General features: G+C 39.6%; 1 long non-coding RNA gene across 1 annotated transcript; it reads right to left on the bottom strand.

The window, feature by feature from the left end:
* Positions 1-1420: 1420 nt before the first annotated feature.
* Positions 1421-3641, bottom strand: LOC134445659 (uncharacterized). Its single transcript, XR_010034325.1, has 3 exons — positions 3596-3641; positions 2199-2403; positions 1421-1783 (listed from the first exon to the last, which is right to left on the bottom strand). It is a non-coding gene; the product is annotated as an uncharacterized LOC134445659 (long non-coding RNA).
* Positions 3642-10000: the final 6359 nt, after the last annotated feature.

Below are 10000 nucleotides of genomic sequence, written 5' to 3'. Positions count from 1 at the left end.
GAATTATGTTGGAAGTAATGTATGATTTATAGTTAATTAACATATGACCTATGTATGCATTGATGGTTAGTATACTAGTAATGAGAAGGGAGTCCTGCTTGGAATCATAATGACCCACTATTAACTAATTGTGCAAATCAAAGGTGAATTCATGGTGTGAGTTCCAAGTGTTAATATACCATGTATTAACACTGCTGATAACACTGCTGTTAATATATTCTGTATTAACACTGCCAGATCGTTCCTTATCATACAAGAATTCGACCTGGACATGGAATTAATTGATAGACTTGGCCTACATGCAGGCAGCAGATGTTGAGTGTAGAAGTAAAGTTAACATGGTGGATGAAAGGTAAATTTAAAGTGCAAAATTATACTGGAAATGAATCCCATGCTAAAAATTCCTGCCTTATCACGATCCAGTCGTTTCTCAAGATAGTTGACTCACGTAGGCTGCGTGACACCACTGTGCCAGGAAGATGTTGCGATAGGGCACCGTTGGCTCTGCATTGTTTGAAACGTGGAGGGGTGCTTGCAACCTTCATATCGTTCACCTGCTGGCTGTGGCCTAGAAGCCGCCTCTTCTGGACACACAGTCCCTGGTGCAATGTTTTGCCACTCTGGCCAGAGATCATTTCCCACTTCACATTCTTGTGACCAGCCGCAGTCATTTGTAATATCAATATACAAGCTATATCATATTATGTCCCATGTGTCAAGGTCTGCTTGTTGAAAGGGGGGGGGGGGTATTATTGGGTAGGCCTTCGTCTAAGATGATCTTGTAACCAGCACCACACAAGTAATATTTTTCTGTATGAGGTCATATCTAAAGTAATGATTAATTAATGTATTATTTAACAACCTCTTTGGAGTCATAATATAAGTCATGATGACTATGGCATTAGTTAATGTATAAAGAAGAGATATTCCAAGTGTGTTAATATATACTCACAAAAGATTTTACGCTTAACAACTGAATCTTTGCCCCTTATTCTGCGGTCATGACATGATAATGAGTACTATAGCATTAGCTAATACATGAAGAAGTGATATTCAGAATGTGTTACTATGTACTCAGAGAAGAACTTCTGATTAACTAACATCATCAATAAAAACACCAGTTTGTGTACAAATTTTAATAAGCAAAAATGTTAAACAAGGGATCACACAATAACATACCACAGGCTTACATACATTTATCCAGAGAGAGAGAGAGAGAGAGAGAGAGAGAGAGAGAGAGAGAGAGAGAGAGAGAGAGAGAAAGCGACAGACAGACAGACCGACCGACCAACCGACCGACCAACGCACACACACACACACACACACACACACACACACACACACACACACACACACACACACACACACACACACACACACACACACACACACACACACACACTCACACACACACAGCCATTCTCCTGAAAATGTCCAAAAGATGAGTCCATGGTTTACAGATGCAGAGCAAGATGCATTGTCCTATATGAAACTCAGAAAGTCCAAGTTGCATGGTCCACAGAGAAAGCTGGGGTTGACATACTGGGAGGCGCGCAAGGTGTTTGGATCCGCAAACTACTGACAGTGGTTCACTGTGAAGTGCCTGTCGCAGCCAATGCACTCCTGTAAGCGCCCCATTGGTCACTGATGATGGTGGTTCCCGGACACACGTGTTTAACCACACCAGCCACAAGACAGGATGTTTCTGGCGGTCACCTACTCCTAATATTCTCAATACCCACTTTTTCCGTCGCCATGTTGCACCGGCCCTTCTGTGGTGATACTGTAAATACACAAGAGAGTAAAGTAAGTGAGTAAGTAAGTACATTTTACTTAAAAAGCACATAAAACAGTACAAAACTGACCAAAGTGATGAACAGATATTAAAAGGAGAAGGGAACAATTTCAGATAAAATCCATGCAGCTTGACCTGCAAGTTTTCTGAAAATATGCAGCACCATGGGTGACATCATCAAAGCTTAAGGTGGTCCAACAACATGTTGCTGTACTGCTTCACAGTGGTACCTCTCCAGCCCCCCAGGGGAGGTTGAGATGGCTGCGGTGCTTAGTTGCCTTTAGGGGGCATTCGTCTACTTAATTTTTTAAATACTAAGTGGGGCGTTTGCAGGCTTATGATGAGGTCAAGTAGGTGTTGGGAGGCTCATGATGAAGAGAAGGGGGCGTTGGGAGGCTCACACCTTGCTATTATTACAACAACTTTCATCAATAGCTGCAAACTCTCAACGATCTCCAACCATTTGACCATGGCGTCTCATGTGGGCCTTTATTGCATGATTGCAAATCCATCCGACTGTTCCAGCCATCTTTGACCGTGTCCTGGAACTCTTCGCAACTCCATCCTGCATCATGTCACTCTGCCTAAAGCACAAAACCTGAAAGAAACTGACCAAAGGCAGAATATAAAAAAATAATTAAACATATGGTCAGTAGACAACACAGCACTGTAGTCTAAAATTCCCTCGTAAAGACAGTATAACCCCATTCACATTAAACTATTACTGGCAAATTCTGCCAATATCATTTCTAAAGAAAAAGTGTATGGAGTTTAGGACACTACATCTACATCTTGTGAAATGGCCGCCATACTGAATTTTCTTGTGCCCAGTGATTTTTTTCCCTGAAGTGTGACCCTTAGAGAGTATTTCAGCTAAATTACATGTCTTTATACCAAAGTAAGTGGCTTTTACAGTAACCAGAGAGGCGGCCATCTTGAAAAATGGGTGCCATATTGACTTTAAGTGAGGCCAGCATTTTTTTTTCTAAAAAGTGACCCGTAGAGAATATTTCAGCCGTTTACATTTTTAACCAAAGTAAAGGGTTTTATAACCCTTTAATAGCAGTGGCAGATATCTTGAAAAATGCCGGCTATATTACAATTTTGTGTGGCCAGCTTTTTTATTAAAAAAGTGACCCTTAGAGTGATTTGCCAAATTCCATGCTTTTATGCCAAAGTGTACGATTATGTCACTGCGCTGCTCTAGTAGATCTAGCAGAAATTCACTCCTCTCAACTCCACTCTACAGGCACACATAGAAGTCACAAGTCCATTGGAGAGGAGTTATGTCAGTTCTATTCCACTGGCTGGTAGTGTTCTTATTTGCTACTGGTTTGTCAAATTATGCTACCAAAAGTGACCACTAGGGGCTTAAATACAGTATTGCATTTCAATGGTAAGGCATGGCAAGCCACCTCTTCAAACATGTTATTTTATTTATTTATTTTTTGCTGGGATGTGCACTACAGGTTGAGATAATGGAACGACATAGATTTCATTTCTACAGGCTAGGAATTTGTATTGGCCTCACTAGGCTAAAAACAGAGATCTGGAAACACCACAGCAGCATATTGTCTTTCTTGTATTTTACTGAATCATTTTTGTGAAATTGCTATCATATCATAGCTGTTAAATGAAGAACCATTAATTACTGTAGCTGAGTTACACCAAGTGTTTGCTCAGCCATTATCCAAACTACTTCGTTTTAATTGGAATTTTTAAGCTACTAAAATTTATATATGAACTACCCGCATGAAATACACTACATATAAGACGAATTATGCAAAATAAAGTACTTACATGAGTTGTTTGAACAAGCACGTTGTAGGAGTGACAAAGAGAGCTGCCTGCATCGTTGTAGCATGGCCAAAATGGCTACAACAACGCCTTTGTTCTCACTTTCCTGTTCAACTCACAATACAAGTCACGAATAGCTTTTTAATTACATTAGTTCTACCACAATTGTAAATAGTGCACATTGCATGAAAGGAAAATCGAAATGCATCATTTTGATTTTCATTATATGCAATAGTCAGCAGCATTTACGGTTGTGGTAAAACTAATGTAATCACCAAGCTATTCGTGACTTTTATTTTGACAAAAGATTTGAACAGGAAGTTACGAGCGGAAGTGTTATTGTAGCCATTTCGACCGTGCCACAACGATGTCGACAGCTCTCTTTGCCACCCCTACAACGTGCTTGTTCAAGCAGCTCCTGTCCTGTGAGTACTTTATTTTGAATAATTCATCTCATTTGTAGTGTATTTCATGCTGGTAGTTCATATATTAATTTTAGTAACTTCAAAATTCCAATTAAAACGAAGTAGTTTGGATAATGGCTGAGCAAACACTTGGTGCAACTCAGCTACAGTAAGCTTAATTCATGGTTCTTCATTTAAGCTTAGAAACTTTAATACATGTTTTGTAGGCCTATGTGTTTGTCTATCATTTTCACAAAAACATATTATGTAAAATACAAGAAAGACAATATGCTTCTGTTGTGTTTCTGGATCTCTGTTTTTAGCCTAGTGAGGCCAAGACAGATTGCAAGCCTGTAGAAATGAAATCTATGGTGTTGTTCCATTAGGCCTATCAGCCTGTCGTGCACATCCCAGTCAAGAAAACTTGTTTGAAGAGGTGGCTTGCCATGCCCTACCACTGAATTGCAATATAATATACTGTATTTAAGCCCCCCAGTGGTCACTTTTGGAAGCGTAATAATTTGACAAACCAGTAGCAAATAAGATTACCAGCCAGTAGAGTAGAACTGGCAGAATTCCTCTCCAATGGACTTATGACTTCTGTGTGTGCCTGTGGAGGGGAGTTGAAAGGGGTGAATTTCTGCTAGATGTTCTAGAGCAGCTTAGTGACATAGTCATACACTTTGGTATAAATGCATGGAATTTGTCAAATATACTTTCTGAGGGTCACTTTCTTTAATAAAAAAGCGGGCCACACAACATTGTAATATAGGCAGCATTTTCCAAGATGGCTGCCACTGCTATTGAATGGTTAGTATAAAACCATTTACTTTGGTTAAAAAAAATGCAATATGACTGAAATACTATCTGAGGGTCACTTTTTAGGAAAAAAAATGTTGGCCACACTAAAAGTCAGTATGGCGCCCATTTTTCAGATGGCCGTCTCTGCTTCTAATAGTTACTGTAAAAGCCACTTACTTTGGTGTAAAGACATGGAATTTAGCTGAAATATTCTCTAAGGGTCACACTTCAGAAAAAAAAACACTGACCACAAGATAATTCAATGTGGCGGCCATTTCTCAAGATGTAGATGTAGTGTCCTAAACTACATAAACTTTTTCTTTAGAAATGATATTGCCAGAAATTGCCTCTAATAGTTTAATATGAAGGGTTTAGACTGTCTTTACGAGGGAATTTTAGACTACAGTGCTGTGTTGTCTACTGACTATATGTTTAATTATTTTTTCTATTCTGCCTTTGGTCAGTTTCTTTCAGGTTTTGTGCTTAGAAAGAGTGACATGATGCAGGATGGAGTTGCGAGGAGTTCCCGGACACGGTCAAAGATGGCTGGAACAGTCGGATGGATTTGCAATCATGCAATAAATGCCCACATAAGATGCCATGGTGAAATGGTTGGAGATCGTTGACAGTTTGCAGCTATTGATGAAAGTTGTTTCCGTAATAAAAGCAAGGTGAGCCTCCCAAAACCCCCATAAGCCTGCCAACGTCCCCGTTAGTATTGAAAAAATAAAGTAGACTAATGCCCCCTAAAGGCAACTAAGCACCGCAGCCATCTCAACCTCCCCTGGGGGGCTGGAGAGGTACCACTGTGAAGCAGTACAGCAACATGTTGTTGGACCACCTTAAGCTTTGATGATGTCACCCATGGTGCTGGATATTTTCAAAAAACATGCAGGCCAAGCTGCATGGTTTTTATCTGACATTTTTCCCTTCTCTTTTTAATATCTGTATCACTTTGGTCAGTTTTGTACTGTTTTATGTGCTTTTTAAGTAAAATGTACTTACTTACTCACTTACTTTACTCTCTTGTGTATTTACAGTATCACCACAGAAGGGCCGGTGCAACATGGTGACGGAAAAAGTGGGTATTAAGAATATTAGGAGTAGGTGACCGCCAGAAACATCCTGTCTTGTGGCTGGTGTGGTTAAACACGTGTGTCCGGGAACCACCATCATCAGTGACCAATGGGGCGCTTACAGGAGTGCATTGGCTGCGACAGGCACTTCACAGTGAACCACTGTCAGTAGTTTGCGGATCCAAACACCTTGCGCGCCTCCCAGTATGTCAACCCCAGCTTTCTCTGTGGACCATGCAACTTGGACTTTCTGAGTTTCATATAGGACAATGCATCTTGCTCTGCATCTGTAAACCATGGACTCATCTTTTGGACATTTTCAGGAGAATGTGTGTGCGTGTGCGTGTGTGCGTGCGTGCGTGCGTGTGTGTGTGTGCGTTGGTCGGTCGGTCGGTCGGTCTGTCTGTCTGTCGCTTTCTCTCTCTCTCTCTCTCTCTCTCTCTCTCTCTCTCTCTCTCTCTCTCTCTCTCTCTCTCTCTCTCTCTGGATAAATGTATGTAAGCCTGTGGTATGTTATTGTGTGATCCCTTGTTTAACATTTTTGCTTATTAAAATTTGTACACAAACTGGTGTTTTTATTGATGATGTTAGTTAATCAGAAGTTCTTCTCTGAGTACATAGTAACACATTCTGAATATCACTTCTTCATGTATTAGCTAATGCTATAGTACTCATTATCATGTCATGACCGCAGAATAAGGGGCAAAGATTCAGTTGTTAAGCGTAAAATCTTTTGTGAGTATATATTAACACACTTGGAATATCTCTTCTTTATACATTAACTAATGCCATAGTCATCATGACTTATATTATGACTCCAAAGAGGTTGTTAAATAATACATTAATTAATCATTACTTTAGATATGACCTCATACAGAAAAATATTACTTGTGTGGTGCTGGTTACAAGATCATCTTAGACGAAGGCCTACCCAATAATACCCCCCCCCCCTTTCAACAAGCAGACCTTGACACATGGGACATAATATGATATAGCTTGTACAGCTCCAGGCCTTTTTATTAGAATACCATGAAAAAGTTGATTTATTTCCATAATTCCATCAATAATGTTAAACTTTCATGGATTGTAAATTCATGGCCCAGTTTTTTTAACTATTCCAATCATTAAATTGTTTATTTTGAATTGGGGAATTCACATCATTAGAATATTGTAATAAAATCACAATTTTCTTCATCAAAATTTGTTTCACATCAGTGCACATCAAATCAGTTGAACTTTGGTACTTTCTACACAACATGCAATGTTCAATACTTGGTTAGGACTCTCTCTGTCTTAATATTATTAACAATAACGGCCATGATGCGTTTAACATTGAAGTCAATGGCAGAAACAGTGCATGGGAGTAATGGAAGGCCAGATATCCTTGATGCTTTGCCGTCAGCTGTTTTTGTATAGCTGACCTGGTGTCCCACACTTCCCTCTTCAATATACGAAGATTTCCATGCCACGTTTTGGTGTTAACTCACCAGTTTAATTCTAACTCAACAGAAATTAAACCCCATTCATTTTCAATGGGGATTCATTTCTGGTTATTTAGAATTAAACTGGTGAGTTAGCGCCAACACGTGGCATGGAAATCTACAGGGTATATTGAAGAGTGAAGTGTGGGGTACCAGGTCAACAAACAAGAACAGCTGACAGCAAAGCATCAAGGATATCTGGGCTTCCATAACTGCCATGCACTGTTTTTCCATTGACTTCAATGTTAAATGCATCATGGCCATTATGAAGACAGAGAATGTCCTAACCAAGTATTGACCATTGCATGTTATGTAGAAAGTACCAAATTTCAACTGATATAATGTGACCCGAATTTTGATGAAGAAAAATGTGATTTTATAACATTATTCTAATAATGCGAATTCCCCAATTCATCGTTTTTTTGAGCTGGAAGGCCAACGTATATAAAAAGAAAAAAAATGATGATTGGAATAGTTAAAAAACTGGGCCATGAATCTACAATCCATGACAGTTTAACATTATTGATGGAATTATGGAAATAAATCAACTTTTTCATGGTATTCTAATAAAAAGGCCTGGAGCTGTATATTGATATTACAAACGACTGCGGCTGGTCACAAGAATGTGAAGTGGGAAATGATCTCTGGCCAGAGTGGCAAAACATTGCACCAGGGACTGTGTGTCCAGAAGAGGCGGCTTCTAGGCCACAGCCAGCAGGTGAACGATATGAAGGTTGCAAGCACCCCTCCACGTTTCAAACAATGCAGAGCCAACGGTGCCCTATCGCAACATCTTCCTGGCACAGTGGTGTCACGCAGCCTACGTGAGTCAACTATCTTGAGAAACGACTGGATCGTGATAAGGCAGGATTTTTAGCATGGGATTCATTTCCAGTATAATTTTGCACTTTAAATTTACCTTTCATCCACCATGTTAACTTTACTTCTACACTCAACATCTGCTGCATGCATAAGGTAGGCCAAGTCTATCAATTAATTCCACGTCCAGGTCGAATTCTTGTATGATAAGGAATGATCTGGCAGTGTTAATACAGAATATATTAACACTTGGACACATAATATATTAACAGCAGTGTTATCAGCAGTGTTAATACATGGTATATTAACACTTGGAACTCACACCATGAATTCACCTTTGATTTGCACAATTAGTTAATAGTGGGTCATTATGATTCCAAGCAGGACTCCCTTCTCATTACTAGTATACTAACCATCAATGCATACATAGGTCATATGTTAATTAACTATAAATCATACATTACTTCCAACATAATTCCAATAGTATTCATGTACCCTTATTGTAAAGTGTTACCCAGAGGAGAAAGAGGAAGACTTGTCACTAACAAATAATAATTAATAACTAACTTACTAATAGCTACATATAATATAAAGGATTAAAAAGAGATAACTGGATGATTCAGTGTTGTTATATAGTAAAGGATGGCTTTACAGGCCTGGAGATACTAATACCTACAGTACACCCCTCACAGTTTTGCAGATTTTTGAGTATATCTTTTCATAGGAAAGCATTACAGAAATTTCACTTTGACACAATGATTAGTGACCTTTTAACAACATATATAACCGCTTAAATTTCTTGTTCACTCAGAAAAAAACAAAATACAGCCATTAATGTTTGAACATGTACTCACAAAAGTGAGTACACCCCAGATTAAAATCCGGTAGAGAAGGGGCTGTGTTGGCTCGAATCGTCTCGAAATGAAACGAAATGAAAAGGGATGAAAAGGGAGGTCATCAGTGTGCGTTTCAACCTTTCTTTGCATTGAACTTTTACATTTTGAGTCTGCATCTGGCTTAAATAGATTGGTGTGAGATTTGAATGCAATCCTATGGAGAATATCAGGATCTGCTTCAGTAGTCACAGTGCATTATGACATGCATGACATGCATGCATGATACACCTTTTTTGTAAAACTCACTTGTTTACCACCACACATGCTTGACACCATCTAAAGCAAATTTGTTTATCTTGGTCTCAAGAGAGATGAACAGACCAAGGATATGGATCACTGGAACCATGTCGTGTGATCTGAAGAGACCAAGATAAACAAATATACTTTAGATGGTGTCAAGCATGTGTGGTGGTAAACAAGTGAGTTTTACAAAACAAGTGATATACTGTACATATAAACTAGATGCTTTCAGGGTTGTTAGATAAGAGGTAGTAAGGGATGGCTTTACAGGCCTGGAGATACTAATAGCTACATATAAACTAGATGCTTTCAGGGTTGTTAGATAAGAGGTAGTAAGGGATGGCTTTACAGGCCTGGAGAGATGCAGAGGAGAGAGAGGAAGAGACTCCTCTACATTATTCACACCCAGAACTGGAGCAGAGACGCCTTAGCAGGCACAAGACACTAGACTAAAAGCACACACACACACACACACACACACACACACACACACACACACACACACACACACACTAAAGGTGTAGACACCAGGCAGGCAGAGCAGAGGTCTAAAAATGCATCACACACACACACACAGGTGCATGCACGCACAAACACACACACACACACTAAAGGCAGGCACCAGGCAGGCAGAGCAGAGGTCTAAGAATGCACCACACACACATACATACACTCGCGCACTCACACACAC

This window comes from Engraulis encrasicolus, chromosome 3 (genome assembly GCF_034702125.1).
Source record: "Engraulis encrasicolus isolate BLACKSEA-1 chromosome 3, IST_EnEncr_1.0, whole genome shotgun sequence".
In the NCBI taxonomy this organism is placed as follows: Eukaryota; Metazoa; Chordata; class Actinopteri; order Clupeiformes; family Engraulidae; genus Engraulis; species Engraulis encrasicolus.
The sequence above is the reverse complement of the archived record's forward strand: the minus strand, read 5'-3'. Positions and strand labels throughout refer to the sequence as shown.